The following is a 13446-nucleotide window of genomic DNA, read 5'->3' as shown; positions in this document are numbered from 1 at the left end:
TAGAGGCAGACTCTCCTGAGAGGTGCACAGCAAAAGGGCAAGAGGTAGGAGTCATAAGATGCAGCAAGAGATCTTGTCACTCACAAGTTGATACAAAGGAAGTGTCAGCTTTTTCTTTGGTAAAAGAAGTGACAGGGTGCAAGGTATAGCCCTGGAAGAGCTGGAATGAGGCAATGAGCTCTGGTATCCCTGGCACACCTGAGGCCAGGCCACCATGTCCACTGAAGTCCACAGCAGGGTGGCTCATGTTTGCCAGGAGCTCAGGGTTTTTCCCAAGTCTTCCACATCACGGTGACTCCCAGGTGCTCTGGGACACTGTTCCGATGACCCTTTGAAGTTTGAAATGCATGGAATGGGCCACTCCATCCCTGACCCAGGAAGAAGAGCCATGAGATTATGCCCTGCACCTCTCCTCAAAAGCAGGCCGTCCAGGCCTTTGGCCCCTGGAATGCCCTTGCTGAGCAAAACAGGTCCATTTGGGTGCGGGTCTCTTCCAGGGAAGGATGCGGGCATCCTTTGATCATCCTCCTACGTGTCGATTTGCTTCTTTCCAACAGGCTCTCCACTTCCCAAGCTGAGCCAGGACCCCTGCGTGGAAGAAGCGTGAAGTCGTCAAGGAAGATCCCGTGGAGAAGTCACTTGAAAGACACCTGCCTGACCCTCTGGTCTGCTCTTTGTCGTTATGAATCTGCCTTTGTGCCCTTGGCTTGAGGGCAGAATAAACAGGCTGTGGCAGAGCCTGATAAGCGTAAGCAAAGTCCTGATGGCCCTCACTCCTGCCCACAAGGGGCTTCCCTCCAGCCCACAGTGGTTTTTCCTTGCCATTGATCTTTGCCACGTCCCTGGAGAGGCGAGTACCTTCTCCCACGTGGGATTGTGCAGTCTGGACACTCTGTCTGAACTTATGCCACTGTATTCTGCATGTCTGCGATGACCAACAGGGATGGATGTCTCTCGGGGTTACCCTGAGTATCTGCACTGAAAGCACTTGAGAGCTGACTTGAGGGCAGGGGAGCTCCCTGATGACTAACGAGAGGGAAAAGTTGTCCTAGTCTCCAAAAAGGGGAAGGAAGACTATGTGGGGAGCCAGGGAAAAGGGATGATAAGCTGGAGCGATTTCAGCAGAGGAGCCCTAGGATAGTCAGGGGCTGGGGGCTATGGCCTTGTGAGGCGGGGATGAGGACCCAAGGCTTGCTCTAGCTGGGAGAAGAAAAGGCTTTGCGGGGATCTGCAAAGGAGCCTCCCAGTGCCTACAAGGAGGTCACTGCAATGGCCAGAGGATGAGAGCCATGGTCAGAAATTGAACAGTTTGTGGCTGGCTATGCCAACAAAAATGATCACCCCGAGGTTGCCTAAGCATGGGAACAGGGGCCCAGAGAGGCCGCGAAATGTCTGTCCTCGAAGTATTGTATGACCCAGAAGGAGAAAGCACTGATGAGGTGGTGTGAGCCTGCTTGAAGCAGGAGGATGCCCTCTCTGACTCCCTGAAATGCCTTCCAAGCAGAAGGGTTGTTGGAGGGTAAAGCGAAAGCAGGGAGAGAGGAGTTTTGTGGGTGAGCGTTTGAAGAATGTCAAGAGAGGCACGCAGAATGTGAGTTTTGTAGGGGATGTAGGGGAGAGTGGTCTCCGCCCATGTTTGTTTTCTAACATGGGACAGCTGGGACATGCAGCAAGACCTAATCCACAGGACTGGAGACCAGAGTGCCTAGAGGAGCGAGGCCCTCCCCTTTAGGGAAAGGGAAGGAAACCAAGAGAGAGGAGCCTGTCAGGAGTGGGACTCGAACCCACGTCTCCAAGGGAGACTGCAACCTGAGTGCAGCGCCTTAGACCGCTCGGCCATCCTGACCCCCTAGTGTTTGGCAGCAGCAGTGGCTGCTGCTAATAATGCTAATGCTGCTGCTGCTAATGCTGCTGCTGCTAATGCTGCTAATGCTGCTGCTGCTGCTGCTGCTGCTAATGCTAATGCTAATGCTAATGCTAATGCTGCTAATGGTAATGCTGCTGCTAATGCTAATGCTAATGCTAATGCTGCTAATGCTAATGCTAATGCTAATGCTAATGCTAATGCTAATGCTGCTAATGCTAATGCTGCTGCTAATGCTGCCTCTGGTGCTCCTCCCCTTGCAGCTGCCAGAGCCACTCAGCCAGCTTTCTCCTGGCACTGCTGCAGGGGGAGCTGGCTCCTGGGAGCACCCTTGCCCTGCTCCCAGCAAGGGCTGCTGACAGGCGACCGCAGCACCTACATGCACTGCAGACCACACAGTACCCAGCACAGGGGCAGCGTCTCGCAAGGCCAAGGCAATCCTTCATGGGAGCCAACCAAAGGAACTGTCAGCAAATTATGACTCTGCACATGCCAGCATCCTGTCAAGGGCGCTCCGGGCTCATGTCTACCTTTCCCATGACTTCCTCCATTCCCTCCGGAGCCTCAGGATATGGGAAGCCAAGCACTTGGACGGCAGTGCTGCCTCATGGGTGGTTCCTGGGGCAACAAGGGTGCTTCCTTCTTCCCTGCTTGCGGCTGGGAAGGCTGGGTGAGGAAGGCTCTGCCACACCAACCCCTGGGGGGAATGCTGTGCCGGTCTCAAGGAGTCCGCGTGTGGGAAAGGGGCTGGAGAGTCAAGGAGAAAGGACAGGAGATGCACCAAGTGCTGAGCGGTGACTGAGCTCCAGTTCGTGTGGGGAAGAGGCTCACTTACTGCTCATGGTGCAGAGGAAGGAGGACACAGCTCTCTCTGGGACTTGTTGCTTCACGGAAGAAGCTAGACTGCAAGGCATCTCAGGAGGTCACTAGTCCAAATGCCTGCTCCAAGCAGGGCTAGCCCCAAAGCTAGAGCAGGCTGCTCAGTGCCTGAGCCCCTTTGAAACTTGAGTGTGATACTGTCCTGGTTTCGGCTGGGATAGAGTTAATTTTTTTCCTACTAGTTGGTATAGTGCTGTGTTTTGGAGTTTAGTATGAGAATAATATTGATGACACACTGATTTTTTAGTTGTTGCTAAGTCATGCGTACAGTAGTCAAGGACTTTTCAGCTTCCCATGCTCTGCCGGGCGCACAAGAAACTGGGAGGGGCCACAGCCAGGATAGTTGATCCAAACTGACCAAAGGGCTAGTCCATACCATATGACGTCATGCTCAGTATATAAACTGGGGGGAGTTGGAGGGGGGGTAGCGGTCGCTGCTCGGGGACTGGCTGGGCATCGGTCGGCGGGTGGTGAGCGGTTGTATCACTGGGTTTTTTCCTGGGTTTTGTTCCTCTCTCGCTCTCTCGTTGTTTTCCTTTTCATTACAATTTATTATTATTATTATTACTATTTTCTTCCAATTATTAAACTGTTCAAATCTCAACGCACGAGTTTCCTTACCTTTGCTCTTCCAGTTCTCTTCCCCATCCCACCGGGAGGCTGTGTGGTACTTAATTGCCGACTGGGGCTAAACCACAACAGATACCCAGGCACGGAGAATCCATGAGAGATGGAGAGTCTGCCCCAGACGGAGGCACATTCACGCTGTCCCAGGCTAACATGTGGTTGCATGATGTGCCCTTTGGTTGAATTAAAAAGGCACAGCAACTAGCCTGGATTTCTTCTTACGCACTGGATATGTCCATATCTTGTACACTTGTCTGGTACTAGCTCAGCAGTCAGTGAGTGAGAAGCAGGCATTGCTAGGGTAATGAAGATGATTCCTACTGTACAACGTGCAAATAGGCCAGGTGGATCATTTCTAGCACAGGTTTCTTGGTCTATATAACTTTGTCGGATAAGAGCCTCTGCCACAATCCATGCTGCATGCCCGTAAGTGATTTGTTTTGCAGGACTCTACTCATTACCTGTTCCCGGGCTAAAATCTGCCTTGTGCTGCTACTGGTTTTAGTGCTGGATGGTGGCTTTGGTGAATCCCCATGCCAGCACTGATGAATGAAGAAGTACATCTGACCAGGACGTACCTTCCCCTACATACACAGGGGGCACCATTTTCTTTCAGCTGCCATTTTCTTATTACACACCGTAGCCAAGATGTTTTCATCGTGCTCTGTGATTGGATGACAGCCATTTCTTGACCCTGTCATACCCACCTGCTCTCAGGCAGACCTGTGGTTGGCTGTCAGGACCAGCCAACCCTACCTGTGTACCCAGAAGCACATCAGACAAGGAAGCCCCCACTCACTAACTACAGGGAAGAGGCAACTTTTGACAGCAGCATTCCCCGTGGGTTCTCATACTGCTTTGTGATTGCACGATGGCCATTTTCGACACTGTCATGCCCACATGTTTTCAGTTCTCCCTCTGATGGACTGTCCATTTCCTTTGGACCAGGAAGTGTTTGGATATAAAAAGATATACCGTGAAGCGGTATCTACTATGCAATGAACAGAAGCACCTAGCGCAAGCAATATTTCTGTGGATGGCCCATTGCCTGCAGAGCCAGAGGTGGCCTTGCAGTCAACATCCAAGCGATCTTCTGGCTTCCGGCCCATCAGGTGCTCAGGTAGCAGGGAGCTCCCTTGCAGATACCCAGGCCGTCATCCCGCTGCCAGCTCACGGGAGCACTCAGACAAGAAGGACTTCTGGAAGAGGCCACTCTCGATTGTTTTTGAAGGGTCATGACAATTGAGAGGAGGTGTGGATGACTTTGAGGGAGACGGGAAAGGTCTTGGTTTGGTGGAATAGGTATGTCCAGAGCTTTTTTCCAGCACTGGCAAGCATTGTCCAATGCCTGAGCATGGACCAAAATATTAAAGGACCCGCAAAAGCAATAATTTCCATCACCAGATGAAAGTAGCTGCGATTCCCCTTTGGCTCTGGAGCAGGAAAGTGTCGTTCATGAGTCGGTGTGGAGGTGGTACACGTGGCAGTGCCTGCCTGCGTGCAGAACAAGGGTGGGAGGTGGTCGCGGTTGAGGGGTGAGCAGGAGGAGCGGCTTGAGGAAGTGTGTGCGTGCGCGGGGGGCTGGAAGGAGGAGGCCGGCCAGCCTGTGAAGTGGAGGAGCAGGAGAAAGGCCAAGCTCTGGTCCGGAGGAGCAGACGGCAGCACTGCCCACAGGTGCATTGCAGGTACGGTGGTGAGCAGAGCTGCCTTCCAAGCAGTTGACGCGGTTTTTAATTCTGGCCAATGCTGCCAAACGCCTCTTCAGCCTGGCTCCAGGGTGCCTTATATCTTCTGCAGGTAGCCTCTCGTGCTCAAATAGCACCCAGCTTTCCCCTGAGGGTTCAAGCTGCCCCCTTCACCTCTCTGCAGCCTTGAGACCAACTGAGACCAGTGCTTTCTGCCTGCTGGGAGGGCTCCAGGCTGGGCTTTTCACTGCAGTGCTGGTACCAGCTGCCAGGAGAGAGGCTTTTTTGGCCTGGCACAGAGCTGCACCTGCTGCTGCTGCAGAATGCTTGCACCTGGCAAGAAAAGCATGCTGCTGTGGCAGCATGAAGTGTACAAGGGAAGATTGAGAATGCCTAGGTGGTGGTCAAGGGACAGACTGGGCTTCATGAGGCCAGCTATGCAATTTTGGAGTGTGGTGGGAGGAAGCCTGTTCTATATGTAATGGTTCAAAGGCCTGTCTGTCTGATCTGAAGTCACCCTGGAGACACTGACCTGCCCTGTCCAGGCTCCGGCATTGCACAGACACCCTGAAGTTTACTGGCACTGGTTTTGAAGATGTTCCTGGTAAGTGGGAACTGAGACACCCTCATTTCTCTTGCAGCTTATAGGCTGTGGTCCAAGGAAAAGACAAGGAGCCTCTCACAAAGAGATTCTCTACCTGAAGGGGGTGAAGCTTCTCAAGTCTCTCATTGCAGGGCTGCTTAAAGAAACAAACAATGTTCTTTGCTGTGCTATTAGGGTGTATGTGGGGTCTGTGTTAGTACAGCATTTACAGACTACCACCCTGTCATCAGCAGTGCTATAAGTAAGTGATGTTACGAAGACATAGATTGTGATTGCATATGCTCCGTTCCTTACTGAAATGCCCACCCTAAACCCATCTTGCAGTCACATTGCCTACGTCCAGACACAAAAAGCAGTGCTTTGCTCCTTTCCTCTCTATAGCCATCCCCTGGAGTTTATCCCCAAAACACCAATGAAAGAGAGAAGTGCCATAACTGTTTTTCATATGAAGTTTGTGAACAACAATTGAGGTCTGAAAAGTTAACTCAAATATCTGTACTAATATTCGCAATGAACAATTGGGCAACTGGTACCACAGGTCCGTGATGACGCGGTTAGGGACTCATGCTCAATGTCCCTGAGGCTTTCTGGTGCTCTGGTATCAGTTCAGGGAGCTCTATCCACAACTGGTGGAAAGCTCACGACAGAAGACAGCGCTCTTCCTTGCAGAGCAGGGGGGGTAACTGACAGAGGAGGAGAACAAACCACCACGAGTCTCCAGCTATGCTGCGCAAAGTCTTTAATGAGAAGGAGCAAATGCAGTGGCACAGAACAGAGACCAAGAAACACGTCTGCAGGGTTCAGGGAGGCACAGAGAATGGCTCATTTCCCAAGGACAAGCTCCACACAAAGCGCTTGCCTTTCCCCATTCTGCTCTACCTGCTGGCAATCCCAGCCCACCAAGAGCAGTCCCTAACTGCAGCACCCTCCCCCCATCAGCAGGAGATTCAGCAAAGCAGAAGAGAATGAGCCCTTTCTCAAGGAGCTCAGAGCAAAGCAGAGCCAGAGGAGGCAGGGCGAGGCCTGCCCTGCAGCCAGGAGCAGTGGGCATGGGTCCCTCCTGCCAGGTGGAAGAGGTCAGCCAGCCCATCTGCAAGGCGTGGGCATGCTCCTGCTGCTGCAGGGTCCCCGTGTTCCGTCCCGCTCCAAAGGGGATGATCCGCCGGCTTCAGCAGTTCAGACTGCAGCGGGGGGGAGGCAGACACAGCCCTGACCCCCCCAGACCAAGGGAGCCCCCAGAAGAGATGGGAACCCCGCCGGCACTGAGGGAGCTCCCAACAGCAGCTGACAGAGAGGATCCCACGGCTGTGCTCTGAGGGAAAGAGGTGAGGATGGGGCCCGGCAGGGTCACCACCACCGGGGAGGCCTCGATGAACACCGTTGAGTCAGCACAGCGGGCGACACAGGGCTCACTGCAGCTGCTTGCAAGCGGGGTTGGGGCAGAAGTGCCGCAGGGGCGTGGGAGACAGGGTGTGAAGCAAGACATCTCTCGGTGAGGGAGGCAAAGCTGAAAGACAGAGCAGGCAGGGAGCACGAACCTCAATATCATCTGTCTTTCTTTTCCTCAGCTCTCTCCGTGGACAGTCTTTGTTTTAAAAACACACACGGTGCCTACAGCTCCCACGGCCCTCATTGGGCCCTCTGAGTGGCACGGCACAGGAAGGCTGAACCACTTTTGGGATAGGACCCAGGCACGCTAGGTTTAAAGCACTCGTGGAAAGACTGATCATACCCCATCCCTAGAACAAACATTGCTGCACTGCAGAAGGCACTGGGTGCGCTTGGCCATTTGGTTGGAGAGCATCTGCCTAAGGCAGACATTCTGGTGGGCAGACCTCCCTGCAGCTGAGCCCCACTGATCCCCTTCTGCTTGAAAGAACCCCCCTCTTCCCAGCTCTCCCCGGCCACCACCGTCAAAAGGGAAAGAGGTGACAGCCCTTCGACAGTTCTATTGCAGGGCCAAGCCGAGGCAGCCCAAGTATCAACCTGAGGAGCCCACCATGACAGCAGTTCAGCCCACAGGGACAGAGGGAGCAGACTCAGGCTTACCTTGTTCCTCGAGGAAAGGGAGGCAAGAGAGGAGGATGCAGAGCCTGGAGCAGTGCAGGCTTTTATGCTGTGTCCCAGAGCCCCGCGGGGCCACAAACATTCCTTGCTCATGAAGCATCTGAACACCTAGCAGCTGTCGCTTGCCAGGGCCTTGCTGGTGATTAAGCCCTTGCCTCTTTCATCTGAAATGAAGTTATACTCCCTTTTCATACTACCGAACGTCGAAACAATTCATCAGTGTCCCAGCTTCATAAGGCCAGTTAACTCAGCGGTCTCAGGCTAGCTGTGCAGAGATTTTAACTGGTTTTGCATCATATGGATTGCCATGGTCACTTCAGCCTCTTCATGGTGAGTTTGTCCACGAATCATGGTGGAATTCAACCGTGAAGGACACCTTGAGTTAGCTCTCAAGTGCTTTCAGTGCAGGCACTCAGGCTAACCCTGGCAGACATTTCCCCCCGCAGGTCATTTCCCCCCGCAGGTCATCGTAGACACACAGAAGACTGGGGGTAAGTTCAGGCAGAATGTCAAGACTGCATAGTCCCATATGGGAGAAGAGACTCATCTCACCAGCAATGTGGCAAAGCTCAACGTCTAGGAAAGACCATTGTGGCATGGAGGGAAGCCACCTGCAGGCAGGAGTGACTGCCACGAGGAGCTTGCTTACGCTCATCAGGCTCTACCACGGCCTGGCTGTGTGATCAAAGAGATGCCTGTGTTCTTCCCCAAAAGAGACCCACACCCAAACTGACCTGTTTTGCTCAGCAAGGGCATCCCACAGGCCAAAGGCCTGATGGCCTGTTTTTGAGGAGGGACGCAGGGCAGGGAGCCAAAAGCTCATGGCCCTTTTTCCTGGGTCAGGGATAGGGTGGCCCATTCCATGCATTTCAATCTACAAAGGGACATTGGATCAGTCTCCCAGAGCACCTGGGAGTCACCGTGATGTGGAAGACTTGGGAAAAACCCTGAACTCCTGGCAAACATGAGTCACCCTGCTGTGGAATTCAGTGGACACGGTGCCCTCGTCTCAGGCATGCCAGGCATACCAGAGCCCATAGCCCCAAAGTGCCGCTTTCCTCAAGACCATTTCCTCAGGTGTTAGCACCATTCCTGAAACAACTGGTACTTCTGTGCAATCTCGTGCCACTTCTGCCGTCCAAGGCATAGCCTTTTGCTGCCTGCTCAGGGGCCCATGAGACTCAGTGCACCCCAGAATAATGTGGGATGGATCATTTCCCCAGGTTTTCTGGGCCAACCTCCTGCTCTGAGCAGACCAAGCTTCCCAGTTACCTCAGAAGACTCCCGTCAACTTCTGAGCACTGCCACTGTCGGAGAGGTCACTGTCTCTTGCGCAGCTCTTCCAGGACTACACCGCACCCTCTGTCACTTCTTTTCCCACAATGACAGACGGTATTTCCCTTGTTGCAACTTGTCTCTTGTCCTTTTGCAGTGCACCTCTCCGGAGAGTTTGGCTCCATCTCTCTGTGTCCCAGCACAGCTTCCACTGCAAATCCCCGAGGGAGCCTTTACTCCTAATCCTGGTATTTACTTCCCGTCCATCTCCAGACCTTACCCCATAACCCTGGAATCTTCTCACCAGTGCTGGCACCCTCACTGTCATCTCCTGGTAGCCCACTTGTGGGCCTGGGAGGCTCAGCTGTGAGAGCCCCTGGCTGGTAGGGTGGGGACCAGGCCTCCTTTCACCAAGCCCCTGCTCAGATGAAAGCATACCTGTTTGGTGGATACATGGTTGGAGTGGGTCATCTCAAAAGCTCCTTTCCAAGACAAGCTCATTCATGAAAGCTGATGGGAAGGATCGTTGCCCTTCCCTTGCCACTGCAGGGGCCACATCTGGATTGGTGTGCCCATTTTGGTTTGATGCAAGCTGAAGGTTCCTGGCCAACACCTCACACACGCACACACAAACACAGACCCCCACAAAAAGAGGAGAGCACAGTCACACAGAAATGGGCTAGGAATAATGTAATGAAAAAAACAATCAATCACCTTCATGTTCTTCATTTGTCTGGAGAGGGTTTCCAGGATGAGTTGCTCCTGCCCCTTCCCAGGGATCGAGGTGAGGCTGAGCAGCCTCTGGTTTCCCAAGTCCTCCTTCATGCCCTTCTGGAAGACAGGAGTGGCATTGACTTCTTCCAGGCCTCAGGAACCTCTCCCAGTTGCCATCACCCTTCAAAGACAATCCTCTTCCAGAAGTCCTCCTTGTCTGAGTGCTTGTCACGAGTTGTCAGCACAAAGACAGCATGGGTATCTGCAGGTGAGCTCCCTGCTACCTGAGTACCTGAGTGGCCAGAAGCTAGAACATGGCTTAGATGTTGACTGTGAGGTCGCATCTGGCTCCGCAGGCCATGTGCAGGAACATGGCTTGCGCTAGGTGCTTGTGTTCCTGGTAAGCAGCAGCGTGCACATTTTGGGCTATGTGCTGGTGAGTTCCCTTCTACCTCATTGCTTGCTAGGCCAGCAGCAGGCGTGTGGTTTGCATTTTGATTTTAAGGTCACTTCTGTCTCTGCAGGTGATGGGCCAGAGTAGGCTCAGGGCAGCCCTAGGTGCTTGTGAAGTTGCTTGTGCCTGAATACTTGGTAGGAAAGAAGGAGGCACATGGCTTGGATGCTGATTGCAAGGTCACTGGTACCTGAGTAGCAGATGGGCCAGTGAGAGGAAAGTTCCAGGCAAGTGAAGAACTGCAGCCTCCCAACGGCGACAGGAGGTCGTGTAAGGATGGAGCCAGACTCTCCGGAGAGGTGCACTGCGAGAGGGCAAGATCAAAGCTAACAAGTTGCAACAAGGGAAATGCCAGCTGTCTGTGTGGGAAAAGAAGTGACAGGGGGCATGGTGCAGCCCTGGAAGAGCTGCCCAAGAGACAGTGACCTCTCCGACAGAGGCAGTGTTCAGAAGTCGATGAAGGCCCAGAGCTTCCTGAGGTGTATGGGAAGTTTAGTCTGCTTGGAGCCCGAAGTCGTCCCAGAGAACATCCAGAGGTCCCTTCTAACCTTCATTATTCTGGGGTGCACTGAGTCTCATGGGCCCTTGATCAGCCACTGAAAGGCAATGCCTTGGAAGGCAGCAGCAGCGTGAGATTCCATAGAAGCAGCAGTTGTTTCAGAAATGGTGCTACAATGTGTGGAAATGCCCTTGAAGAAAGCAGCCCTGTGGGAGGAATGAGGCTGTGAGCTCTGTTATCCCCGACACGCCTGAGGCTGGGGCACCGTGTCCACTGAAGTCCACAGCACAATGACTCATGTTTGCCGGGAGTTCAGGGTTTTTCCCAACTCTGCCACATCACAATGACTCCCAGGTGCTCTGGGACACTGATCCGATGTCCATTTGTAGTTTGAAATGCATGGAATGGGCCACCCCATCCCTGACCCAGGAAAAAGAGCTGCGAGCTTTTGGCTCCCTGCCCTGCGCCTCTTCTCAAAAGGAGGCCATCCAGGCCTTTGGCCTTTGAGATGCCCTTGCTGAGCAAAACAGAGCCACTTGGGGGTGGGTCTCTTTCAGGGAAGGAGGCAGGCATCTCTTTGATCACCCTCCTATGCCTTGATTTGCTTCTTTCCAACAGGTTCGCCACTTCCCAAGCTGAGCCCAGACCCCTGGTTGGAAGAAGCATGAGGGCCTGGTCAAGTAGTTCAGGGACATGGCTATGGAGATCCCATGGAGAAGTCACTTGAAAGAGACCAGCCTTGGAGAAGTCACTTGAAAGAGACCTGCCTGACTCTCTGGTCTGCTCTTCATCGTTATGAATCTGCCTATGAATCTGCCTATGAATCTCCCTGGGCTTGTGGGCATTACAAACAGGCTGTGGCAGAGCCTGATGGGCGTATGCAAGGTCTTTGTGGCTGTCACTCCTGCCCGCAAGGGGCTTCCCTACAGCCCACAATGATCCTTCTTTGACATTGAGCTTTGCCACATCCCTGGAGAGCTGCGTCTCTTCTCCCACGTGTGATTGTGCAATCTTGACCGTCTACCTGAACTTACTCCACAGTCTCCCAATGACCCGCGGGGAGAAATGTCTGCCAGGGTTAGCCTGAGTGCCTGCACTGAAAGCACCTGAGAGCTAACGCGAGGTGTCCCCCATAGCTGAATTTCACCGTGACTGGTGGCCACACTTACCATGAAGGGGGAAATGGGACAATGGCAATCTGTATGACGCAAACCCACTTAAAAACTCATTCTACACTAGCCCGAGACCTCTGAGTTAATTGGCTTATGAATCTGGGACACTGATGAATTGTTTCGACGTTCGGTAGTATGAAAAGGGAGTATAACTTCATTTCAGATGAAAGAGGCAAGGGCTTAATCACCAGCAAGGCCCTGGCAAGCGACAGCTGCTAGGTGTTCAGATGCTTCATGAGCAAGGAATGTTTGTGGCCCTGCGGGGCTCTGGGACACAGCATAAAAGCCTGCACTGCTCCAGGCTCTGCATCCTCCTCTCTTGCCTCCCTTTCCTCGAGGAACAAGGTAAGCCTGAGTCTGCTCCCTCTGTCCCTGTGGGCTGAACTGCTGTCATGGTGGGCTCCTCAGGTTGATACTTGGGCTGCCTCGGCTTGGCCCTGCAATAGAACTGTCGAAGGGCTGTCACCTCTTTCCCTTTTGACGGTGGTGGCCGGGGAGAGCTGGGAAGAGGGGGGTTCTTTCAAGCAGAAGGGGATCAGTGGGGCTCAGCTGCAGGGAGGTCTGCCCACCAGAATGTCTGCCTTAGGCAGATGCTCTCCAACCAAATGGCCAAGCGCACCCAGTGCCTTCTGCAGTGCAGCAATGTTTGTTCTAGGGATGGGGTATGATCAGTCTTTCCATGAGTGCTTTAAACCCAGCGTGCCTGGGTCCTATCCCAAAAGTGGTTCAGCCTTCCTGTGCCGTGCCACTCAGAGGGCCCAATGAGGGCCGTGGGAGCTGTAGGCACCGTGTGTGTTTTTAAAACAAAGACTGTCCACGGAGAGAGCTGAGGAAAAGAAAGACAGATGATATTGAGGTTCGTGCTCCCTGCCTGCTCTGTCTTTCAGCTTTGCCTCCCTCACCGAGAGATGTCTTGCTTCACACCCTGTCTCCCACGCCCCTGCGGCACTTCTGCCCCAACCCCGCTTGCAAGCAGCTGCAGTGAGCCCTGTGTCGCCCGCTGTGCTGACTCAACGGTGTTCATCGAGGCCTCCCCGGTGGTGGTGACCCTGCCGGGCCCCATCCTCACCTCTTTCCCTCAGAGCACAGCCGTGGGATCCTCTCTGTCAGCTGCTGTTGGGAGCTCCCTCAGTGCCGGCGGGGTTCCCATCTCTTCTGGGGGCTCCCTTGGTCTGGGGGGGTCAGGGCTGTGTCTGCCTCCCCCCCGCTGCAGTCTGAACTGCTGAAGCCGGCGGATCATCCCCTTTGGAGCGGGACGGAACACGGGGACCCTGCAGCAGCAGGAGCATGCCCACGCCTTGCAGATGGGCTGGCTGACCTCTTCCACCTGGCAGGAGGGACCCATGCCCACTGCTCCTGGCTGCAGGGCAGGCCTCGCCCTGCCTCCTCTGGCTCTGCTTTGCTCTGAGCTCCTTGAGAAAGGGCTCATTCTCTTCTGCTTTGCTGAATCTCCTGCTGATGGGGGGAGGGTGCTGCAGTTAGGGACTGCTCTTGGTGGGCTGGGATTGCCAGCAGGTAGAGCAGAATGGGGAAAGGCAAGCGCTTTGTGTGGAGCTTGTCCTTGGGAAATGAGCCATTCTCTGTGCCTCCCTGAACCCTGCAGACG

General features: G+C 53.8%; 1 non-coding gene across 1 annotated transcript; it reads right to left on the bottom strand.

Annotated features, from left to right (window-relative positions):
• Positions 1–1763: 1763 nt before the first annotated feature.
• Positions 1764–1846, bottom strand: TRNAL-CAG (transfer RNA leucine (anticodon CAG)). The gene has a single exon. It is a non-coding gene; the product is annotated as a tRNA-Leu (tRNA).
• Between the last annotated feature and the right edge of the window lie 11600 nt (positions 1847–13446).

The sequence above is a fragment of the Mycteria americana genome, chromosome 6 (assembly GCF_035582795.1).
Source record: "Mycteria americana isolate JAX WOST 10 ecotype Jacksonville Zoo and Gardens chromosome 6, USCA_MyAme_1.0, whole genome shotgun sequence".
Taxonomy (NCBI): Eukaryota; Metazoa; Chordata; class Aves; order Ciconiiformes; family Ciconiidae; genus Mycteria; species Mycteria americana.
This window is presented reverse-complemented; position numbering and strand designations above follow the sequence as displayed.